At 37.6% G+C, this 10,131-nt stretch overlaps 1 protein-coding gene across 1 annotated transcript in view; it reads left to right on the top strand.

The window, feature by feature from the left end:
- Positions 1–885: 885 nt before the first annotated feature.
- LOC145679699 (uncharacterized) overlaps positions 886–10,131 on the top strand; it is a 49,167-nt gene continuing 39,921 nt past the window's right edge. The window contains exon 1 of the mRNA XM_081750270.1: positions 886–1,873. The gene's annotated coding sequence lies outside the window, so the exon portion shown is untranslated. The remainder of the gene's footprint in view (positions 1,874–10,131) is intronic.

Raw genomic sequence — 10,131 nt, 5'->3', positions numbered from 1 at the left:
AGCGCCGGACCGCTGGTGGTGGTGTGTTAGGTCGGTCTCCATACTACGCCAGGCGCAGTAGAACAGTAGTGTCCAGTGGCTGCAGCAGACGGAGGTAGTGTAAAATGGGAGACCTCTCAGATTTTCAAAGGAGGCAAATTGTTGATGCGCGGTTATGTGGAGTGAGTGTGACGGCAGTGGTTACTGTGTTAGGTGGTTAGGTGTGTCGCGTGGGACAGTGTCGAAGGTGATGACGGCTTACACAACACACGGGAAAACCACATCGGGGAATCGGAACAGTGGGCTCACTCTCCCACTGTATTCTTCCCTCTTGTATTCTAGCTCTCCCTTTGTCTCGACACTTGCAACCAAACCCTTGTATCAAACTTTGACATAAGATCATTCTTCATTCCCTCTTTTAAAGAGAATTTCTCTTTTTAACTATGACTCATCACGGCATGTACAGTCGTTGATACGACCTCCTGACCTTAGCATTTGGTTTAGTTCGTATCCTATATTTAGCTGTTACTCATCACGCCTTATACCAATGGTTTCAAGATATCTTAAGGTCTTACACCTGTATATTTAATGCTGACTAATCACGTTTGTACGGCTGCTGAGTCTGACCTTTGAACTGAACACTTGTGATGACTATGAGTCATCCACTCTGGTGTAATGATATGCAATATGAAGTGGTTGCTGTTGGAACACATGTGTGCATTCTTTTTTACTATATGTTATCTTTGTGAGGGTGTATGCATTTGAAATATCAGTCACTACGCAGGCGCGAGCCATACCCTGCTGCTTTTGATATGATTCGAAACCAATCGTACTTCTTCAAGTAGCCCAAACTATGAGATCATCAACAGCCAACCAAATTCCAACAACTCACCCAACTATTGCAGCATCTGATGTAATTCAACCACACCTTAATTCAATCTCTATAAAATCTCGGGATTAAGATCTCGAAGAAGAATACCTTCACACTCGTTATGCGCGGGTAGTGCGTATCTTTGTGTCCCCCACGGGAGGTTAGACTGCATTTTTCACAGAGTCAAGGACTTAGTGCATCCCACCTTATGCGGTGTAACCTAATTGTTTTTATCAGCAAACGCGAGTGCTCGTGACATACTTGTTGGCTCTTGGACTTCTCTCGCTAAGTTGACTCATTGAAGATTCAGCGAGACACTAACTGTGAATTACTTTGTGAATACTGGAGACTTGTGACAGTGCATCGACCATGTTAGTATACGTCATTTGGATTCTGATTCCCGCTGGGCTTTAAGTACTGTACTAACCTCTTTGTCCACTCAGAGGATCGTTTTTCTCTGTTGATTGTCCTCCAACGCACTTTTAACGGATTTACATTTTAATTACTTTATCTCAGCACTGTCTCTGGTTGTGCATACACTAACTTTCAATGTGTCGACTTTGACTTCTTCCCAAATGCCACACCTATAACGAAATTATTTGATTTCTGGGAACCTGTGCACTGTAACCTTATTTTGGACCTGGAACTAGCTTCTAACATCTCCTTGTACTATTGGGTCTGTAGTATTTGACTTTTCAATAAGTCTTCCTGCAACACATTCACTTCGATGTTGCTATCATCATTGCACGCACAGACCTACCAACAAATCTTAAACCATCCTATCTTATAATTATTGGTGACGCCTCCATCTTGTGTTACACGCTGCGGGCCTATTAATAAGCCCCCCTTCCTCAGGCTGCCCCATGAGAGCCGCCTCTGCATAGCTGTTGAGTGTCGTCGGAGTCCTGTTGACGCTTGGAGAGAACTTTCTGCTTAGAGGGATCGCTCGTTCACAAATTGACACTTCTGAACTCTCTCGACCAAGACGCCAGTAATTGACATCTCCGTTTCATCCATCTTCAGGTAAGAAACTAATCAATCTTTAGTCATTCCGCTCGGAATACGATTTATCAGAGACAGTCTCCTTCCTTCAAGAATCGACTGTCAGTGTGTGAATTAATTCATTTTACGATAGTAATGTGTTTGTGAACCGCCTCGGAGTTTGTGCTGTGTTGCCCAAGTGATTTGTTTATGAGGACCGCGGTAGGAAGGTTCCTCATAACGTGGATCATGTCGACGGTGTTAAGGTAAAACGTCGTAAGCCTCATTTTCAACTTTTTTCGGGAGAGCAAAAAACAATCTTTTACTTCCATTTACATCCTTGCAAGACACAAGTATAAAAAGTGGTTTATTTGCCTTAATAATACACACAAGCTTACAATATTTTTCCCACCTATGACCTGAACTATAGTGAGCTGAATAAGATAAAAATCCACATTTTCAATTTTTTGAGGGTTACGACACACCGTCGATGTGTTTCATAGTGATTTTCACCTTCACTTCATCGTTACCCTATCCTTGCGCTTTTCAATCATATTGTTGTGATCAAATCTTTTGTAAATGATCAAGGGGAATCGTTTCCTCAGTTGGCCTATTATTTTGTATGTAAATGAATCATACTTTAGACCTTTTAATTTTTATTAATTATATAGCTACATTCAAAGCGTTCTTTTTGTTAAACTGTTTGTTTGCCTAACAACCGCATTTTATCACTTACCTCGTTGGTTGAACCCTCTCAATTATGGCGAAGGCGCATTCATATAATGTTTCGTCCGCCCCTTTGATGTGAATAGTGATAGCGGGATGTGTTTGACATTCCCCTCCTTTATATTCTACGAGACCCGTTGGTGTCTCCCATCGCCACCTGAGTGGCGTATTTAGCTATACTAATTTATTATGTGCTTAATTCCCTATGAATATGTATAATGTGAGAATATGGTGGACAGGTAATTTCCAAGTGTTCTGTTGTTGTCATTCTGTGTTATGACTTACGCCCATGTTTTATACTTTATTGCGCCACTCTTAAATTGATGTGTAGAACCACGGTCCAGGCATTAACCTCTAACTTTACAAACATAAATCACACCGTTCCTTTGTTAAGGTCCAATCTCATCGGTGTGTCTCTTAGAGAATTCATCTAAATCACTTTCATTGTATTTGTCACGTTTGAATTGCCTTATGGATCTGAGAGTCAATTGTGAAATTGAGGAAGCGATTATTAGTACGAGCGATTTTCTTCAACGCAAGCGATAGAAGTAGTGTATCTAATATCAAGCACTAAAATTCCTACCACTGGCGCCTGCTCCGGGCTCATCACCTTCGGGCCTGGCCGGCTCGCTACAGTAACAATTTCATGAATATTTAATTTTATGGAATAATATCCATATTTTAGTGGTTTATTTGTTACTATAGGTAGAACAAGGACCAGAAACGTACATCTTAATTTTTTGTATTCCTCAAGAGAGCTTCATAAGTAACATAAATTTGAACCGCCTAAATGCGATACTGGTAACTTTTAGTTCATTTTGATTTTTTTTTTTTTTTTTTGTTATTTGGCAGAAGTAGTCAAATAATGATGTCAAGTTATATATTGAAATCTGTTTCAGGAGGTAAAACATCCTGTAAACAAATCTCCCCTAAATAAGATGGAAACAGTAATATATACAGTAATATTATAAAGTAATATTATACAATGATATATACAGTAATTTAAATAAAAGCAGTCACTGTTAAAATAAGGTGAACATTAAATAAATAGTAAAAATATTAATATTATACCTATCTCCTATGCAAAAATATAATCTACATTTCTATGCTGATTATGATGTATACGCCGAAGTCATGTTGGTTGTCACCTTTACCTATCTGCTTGATGTAACATGTAATAACACAATCCGACTGTGGGAACATCATTTTTAAATGATACATATACAAATCTTGTTTTGTTGTCAAAATATGAATCTGGATGAAATTCGTCTTGTTAACCTTGATACCTCCCAACATGGAGCTATGTATCATGTTAGGGAATCTTGGAACATTCTGTATAACATCGTATAACAATGTCAGGTAGATGTGAAAATTGTAGTGGTGCGATATCGAGATTTATTTCTTTTGGTAATCTTAGAGGTAGGTTTGGGTTAGGAAGTGTTTAGAATAGGTTTAGGATAATTCTGCATTTATTATATATCTCATTCATTTCTGCCTTAATTTCTTATATTTTTCAAAGAGTTTAACACATTTTCATCAGTAGAACGAATTTCCTATCTCAAAACATTCTGAAACCTCTCTTAAAATTTTTGTTCAAATTTTCATTCAGAAATATCATTCATGAAAATTCTCCATTTTTAGCCATCTTGATAGAAATTCGTCAAATTTACTCAATTTTCAGTTCATCATCTTCAATCTTGTCTCATCTGACGTCAGTAACACAGATTTACGAAATTATTAATAATCGGTCACTTTTCTTTGAAGTATCTCCTAATTTGTTCATTGGCCGATCTTCGCATTATTGTCACAGTTGTCTCGAATGGTTAGTTTTCAAGAGAGCAGTAGCAAGATTTTGCTCGTCTATTATTTTTAATATAAATGGTCGAGAACGCTGCTGCTGCAGAGCAGATTTATGCAAAAATATTTTTAAACTGTTATTCAACTGACAATTTTGCGATTTACAAGTTCACAGCTGGACGGAACGGAGTTAACAGTGCAAAAATTTAGTGAGGCAGCTTCCTTGTTGATTTGGCCAGTATGGCGAATGTTGACAATCTTCATTCTTTGAGGCTTTAAAACTTGTTCTTTTTTAGAGAACTTTAGAGGTTTATCATTAGGTAAAGCTGTTCAATCTAAGATACATTGCATCCCGAAAGGTATGGAAAAGTTTCCTGGAGGGAACTGAAATGTTAAACTTGAAAATGAAGATTAAATCCCTTGTTTGTAAGTAGGACATCATGTGCTTATTCTTGGAGGGACACCAGTTTGAAACTCAAATCCATCACTACTAGATTACTATAAGTAAAGTTTAGTTTTAAACGTTGAGTGAAACCAAGTGTCAAGCTCGAAAACCTGCATCGGGTTTTTTTAACCTTCAAAATTTACCGAGTAAGACAGTGCTATGATGCTGTCTTTCATAATGTATTTCAGTGCAATGCAGTCGATTCAAAGTCAATTGCGATCAATGGTGGTGCAAGGGGGGAACATTATGACGTGTTTAAGTTTGTCCTCCGCCATCTTGATGACCGCCATCTTGGAATCAACTTGTTTTTTTAAATGACAACATGGTCGTGTGATACATTAAACAACATCTTCATTCGAAGGGAAACCCAATGGTAAGATTAATTTTTCCAAAACCTGCATCAGTTTTGAAGTTGTGAATAGATTTAGGATATGTTATAAGTGAAATGCTGTGAAATGTGTTTTGCGAAGTTTCGAATTGAAAGATAAAGTAAAAAAGCAAGCGTTGTAACATCTCACATTAGGTATTCTTTAATAACCAGGAAAAGAGAGAGCGAACACACATCAGACAATTACAATCACATGAGATGTTCAGTATGTCCACCGTTTTGTTCTATGCATATCCTTAACCGTGGGACCCAGTGCTTGTGCCCTACGCAAAGCATGGTTGGTGATATTTATTCACAGTCCGTAATGATTTTCCTTTTCAGGTAGTCAATGTAAATAATTTTACACTTTTAGACAATAGCTTTAAAGTGTCCCTAAATATAGAAATCCAAAGGAGATAGGTCGGGAGACTTGCTGGCCACTCATCTGGTGCATGCCGACCTATTCAACAACCGGGAAAGTGTTCATTGAACCATCGATTACATTACCACCATAATGTGGCAGTACCCCATCTTGTTGCCAGTATTGACGAAATCACCTTTCTTCTTCCAACAAAAGTGGTATAACTGTTTTCAAGCATATTTCCATATTGTGCACAAGGAAGCTTGAAGAATTTTAGTAATTTTCAAAAAAATTTAGTAATTTGTTTTTTGATCTGCAATAAATTTATTTTCTCGAATTTACTCTACTTCTTTTTGAGGCAGACCCTGTATACCAATGATAAAAGTGTCACATTTCTAATTGTGCTTGTTATACCTATTTGAGGATGAGAAATACAATGGAACTATTTATGAACGTATCTGCTCATGGGGACACGAGAAATTTGTCTCAAACTTGGGGTCTTTGAATTATCGCTTATGAAAATGGTAAAATTGCCTATCCTTGATTACATTTCTAATTCCGTTTTTCATACTAATTTGAATCTAATGGAATTATTTTTAAAATACGTGTGTTTTTATGGCTGCAACTCTTTGATATGCATTTTTGGGCTCATTAGTATTTTAAACCGTACAATTACTTAGTTGATTCGAATTATTACCAAAAGCGAGATTGTTCTTATTTTATTTATTTTTTTGCGTGATATTTCTTTTCAAAGGCCATCTAGGGAACTTATCTCTCATGCATATAAATAGAGCTCGTAATACTGACGAAATTTGAAATTACTATTTTTTAGTAGTTACTCTTTACACTCAGTTCTATCATATTGTCAAAATGCCTGCTGTAAAATATACTTCATGTGATCAGATGGTTGCCAATGATTGTTATGAGATGACCAATGTTAGGACTTTGTTGCGAAAGAGCTTTTAACCATTCATTCTTTAAATTGATATCATAAGGTAATTCATGAAACGATACCTTTCTCTCTTTTCTCTTGGTTCATTTGCACCGAGAAACACTACAATAGATCATTTTATCATTTTGTTCTTACATAACAAGTGTCAACATCTATTTTTAAAAATACTGGAACTACTAGCAGGGCAGACACGTTCAGATGTGAAATGGACAGGTCTTCTAATATACGCAGGTCTAGTTTTCAATTAAATATAGTACTTACAATTCAAAATTTCTGGAAACTTTTAAGTTGCACAACCTGAAACGGACGACATCCAACGATCTATTAATCATTCTTCAGAAGTAACAATAAAACAAAATGATAAATGCAACAACACTATCATATTTTATTCACCACTTGGGAAAGATACTCGTACTTCATATTTGTGTTTTCTGAAATTGTCAACAATTTCTTAAGATTTTTCAGACGAAAGACTGTCTCCTGTCAGAAAGAATTAGCGTTAAAGATGAAAATGATCTCTTCACATCCACAGATGTTACTGGAGCATACTGTAAGCAAGTAATTTTGCAAGGACTGTTAACAGTTAGATCAGCATCACCTTTCATAACACTAGCAATGATCTTCAGTTTTTCTAAATCTGGATTAACACTTACAACATGATCACACTTTCACCGAATATGCGCGCCTTTGTCACCCAGGTACAACACTCAGAACCAACATCATTGAAGCAGGGCCGGCTCTACCATATGTGCAACACGTGCATTTGTACGGGGCAGCAAAATCTGTCATAACTATATTATTTAAAATAAATATTTCTTGTTGGAAACATACTTCATAACGATGATAGTTAAATGTACTAAGCTGACGCTGACCTTCTGTTTTGAATACTACAGTCATAAAACATGTTTAGGTCGCATTCGTTTAAGGTCACATGGACAGTGCTCTGTCCATTTTATCTTCTCCGTCTTCCGCCAACACCACATTTCGAAACTCTCTAAGCATTTCATCTCTAAGTTTCGTAATATTCAACTTTCGGAACCATAAAATTCCATGCTTGACCAGTTTCTTAGTCCAATGTTAAGCCTGCTAGTTAGAAATAATCCTTTCTGATTGAATGTCTTTTCCGCTTCAACAATTCTTGACCTGATCTCGGTGTAGCAAGAGACTTTTCTCAAAATACTTCTTACATATTTGAAATGATCACTCTCTTTATTCAACTCTGATCCTAAAGGGCGTGTTCCCACGGAATATTCTCATGACTTTTGATTTTCGACGTTGGTTTTCGTTCCATATTGTTTCCCAGTGTGAACTATTCTGTTCATTATCTCTTGTAATCCTTCCTCTGTTCTAATTGTACTAACTGTGTCGTCTGCATTCCTCACCTTGTTGACGATCTGTCCCCCAATTTTAAATCTCTAACTTCAGTAAATGCTTTCTCTTTTGGTCCTGTGTGCAGGTTGCGAATGAGTTGACGATCCCTTCAGTTGATCCCAATTTCTTCAAGTATTTCCAGAAGTTTGGTCCAATTGACCCAGTGAAAAGCTTTTTACCAGTCGATGAAGCACAAATACAACTCTTCCTTTACATAAAGAACTCGTTCTGATATAATTCTCATCAACCCAATAGCATCTCTGGTGCCTTTTTCTTTCCAGAATCCAAATTGATCCTCCTCCAACATCTCTTTTTCTATCTTACTTTCAAATCGCTTATTTAGTATGCGCGCAATATTTTTCCTCCAGTATGGGAAATAAGGGTAAGGTTCTGTGGTCAGTACACTACCTTGCTTGTTTTTTCTCAGGTAATACAATCATTGTAATATTTAGAAAACCCTTTGGTCATTCTCCACTCTCTTAGATCTTGTTAGTAAATGAAATCAGTAAATCTCCTAATCCTTTGAGTAAGTCCGCTGGATTTCGTCGTCTATAGTGGCGTTTCTCTTTCTCATGTCTTCAATGATCTGTATTTCTCCTCTCTTCAGCTTATCGATTCCTACATCTTATTCATCTACTTCTTCTCCTTTGATTACGGTATCTTTTGGGTGGTTCTTCTAGTTTTGGGCGGTAAATAGATCCTTGATGTATTTCTTCCAGATCCTAAGGATTCTTTGATGGTCAGTGACTACGTGACTTTGTTGATAATTGATTCCGAAAGCACGTATACTTTTGTTAGTTCTTCTACCCAATTCCTGTTATTGTGGCCCCGCGTAGCGTAGTCGCTAACACTCTCGCATTCGGTGCGAGCGATCCCGGTTCGATTCCCGGTGGAGTCACTCAGTCTAGAAAGTGTAACAGTTTTTCAGGCCAGCCACCATGAATGAGGTTTTCCTGGGTTTTCCTCATTCACACCAGGCAAATGCCGGGGTGGTACCTAACTTATAGGTCCCAGGCCGCTTCCTTCCTTCCCCAATCCTTTCTTCCTTCCCTTCCCCCGGATTGTGTGCTCGCCGAGGGACGTCATCCCTCAAATCGTGATGGGCTAAATGGCCTTAGATGCCGAAAGCCCAGAAATCTAAATCCTAAATCCTAATCCTAAATTCCTGTTATTTCTGATACATTAGATTATATCAGCCATGCCTTGAAATTCCATCATTTCTTCACATATACAGTATGTTCCATATATTTCTCTCTCTAGCTCTAACGGTTTCTCTTTAAAATTTATTATTGATCCTTTTGTATTCTTTGATGTCTGTAGCTTTTACCCTTCTGCTTCCTCCATCCTCTTAAACATTTCTTCAACCCGTGGTTTCCTAGGTGCTTTTTCCATCTTGCCAATGTCATTATTGAATGTATCAGGCAGAATATGCTTAACTTTTTACCAGTTTTCTTCCACGCTCCTATCCTATCGTGTATTGAATAGAATTTTTCTTCTGTTTCTTGTTTCACATTACCGTCCATAATTCTTAGTCACTCTAAATTCTATTTTCGATTTCTCCTTCCATTTTTCTTGATTGATCTTAACCAGGTTTGCACCTCCGCCACTAGGAGATTATAGTTCGAATCAATGTTGCTTCTGAAAGTGTCTTAACGTCCTGTATGCTGGGGGGAATAATGGCAAATGTGGGAGAAGAATGGTAAATTTGGGGGATTGTGCTCTAGCCTTTGGGAGATGGACACCCTTGACTGAGATGTTGAGATTACAGGATATTATAAACTAACTACAATGCTCCATTTACATCAATTTACAATGGTTGGTTGAAAATAAAGCGTTTCCAGCTATTGCTTTCTGCATTTTACTTTGTGGCACTTTATGATACATTTAGCTGTAATTCTACTAGACCCAGCAATTCAAGTCATTTGTGTCGGGTTATATTTACGCTTTTTTTCAGGAAATTTTGTCTGGGAAACCAAATAAAAATGTGAGAGGGTTACACAGGTACACTATATGTTAAATGATGTGCTCTGCACAAGAATGACAAATAATCGCAAATGAATATACCACAACTCTGGGAGTTAGTTGACCAACTCCAGGAAAGTGTTTCTGGAAGAAGAAACATTCCTTTTATTACCTTTCAGCGTAAATATAGAGAAGCTTGTAGTTTCACTTCAAGTGTATGTAGAGGCGGTGTATTGATGGCGAGATTGGCTAGGTTGTCACGAGGCACGAGGTAAAGCGTTTTCCCATTTATTTGAACTTCGAACGGAAGTTTCTTCAC

The sequence above is a fragment of the Thermobia domestica genome, chromosome 2, assembly GCF_964235325.1.
Source record: "Thermobia domestica chromosome 2, izTheDome1.hap1.1, whole genome shotgun sequence".
Classification (NCBI taxonomy): domain Eukaryota; kingdom Metazoa; phylum Arthropoda; class Insecta; order Zygentoma; family Lepismatidae; genus Thermobia; species Thermobia domestica.
Note: the sequence above shows the minus strand (reverse complement) of the source record. Positions and strands in the feature narration are given on the sequence as shown.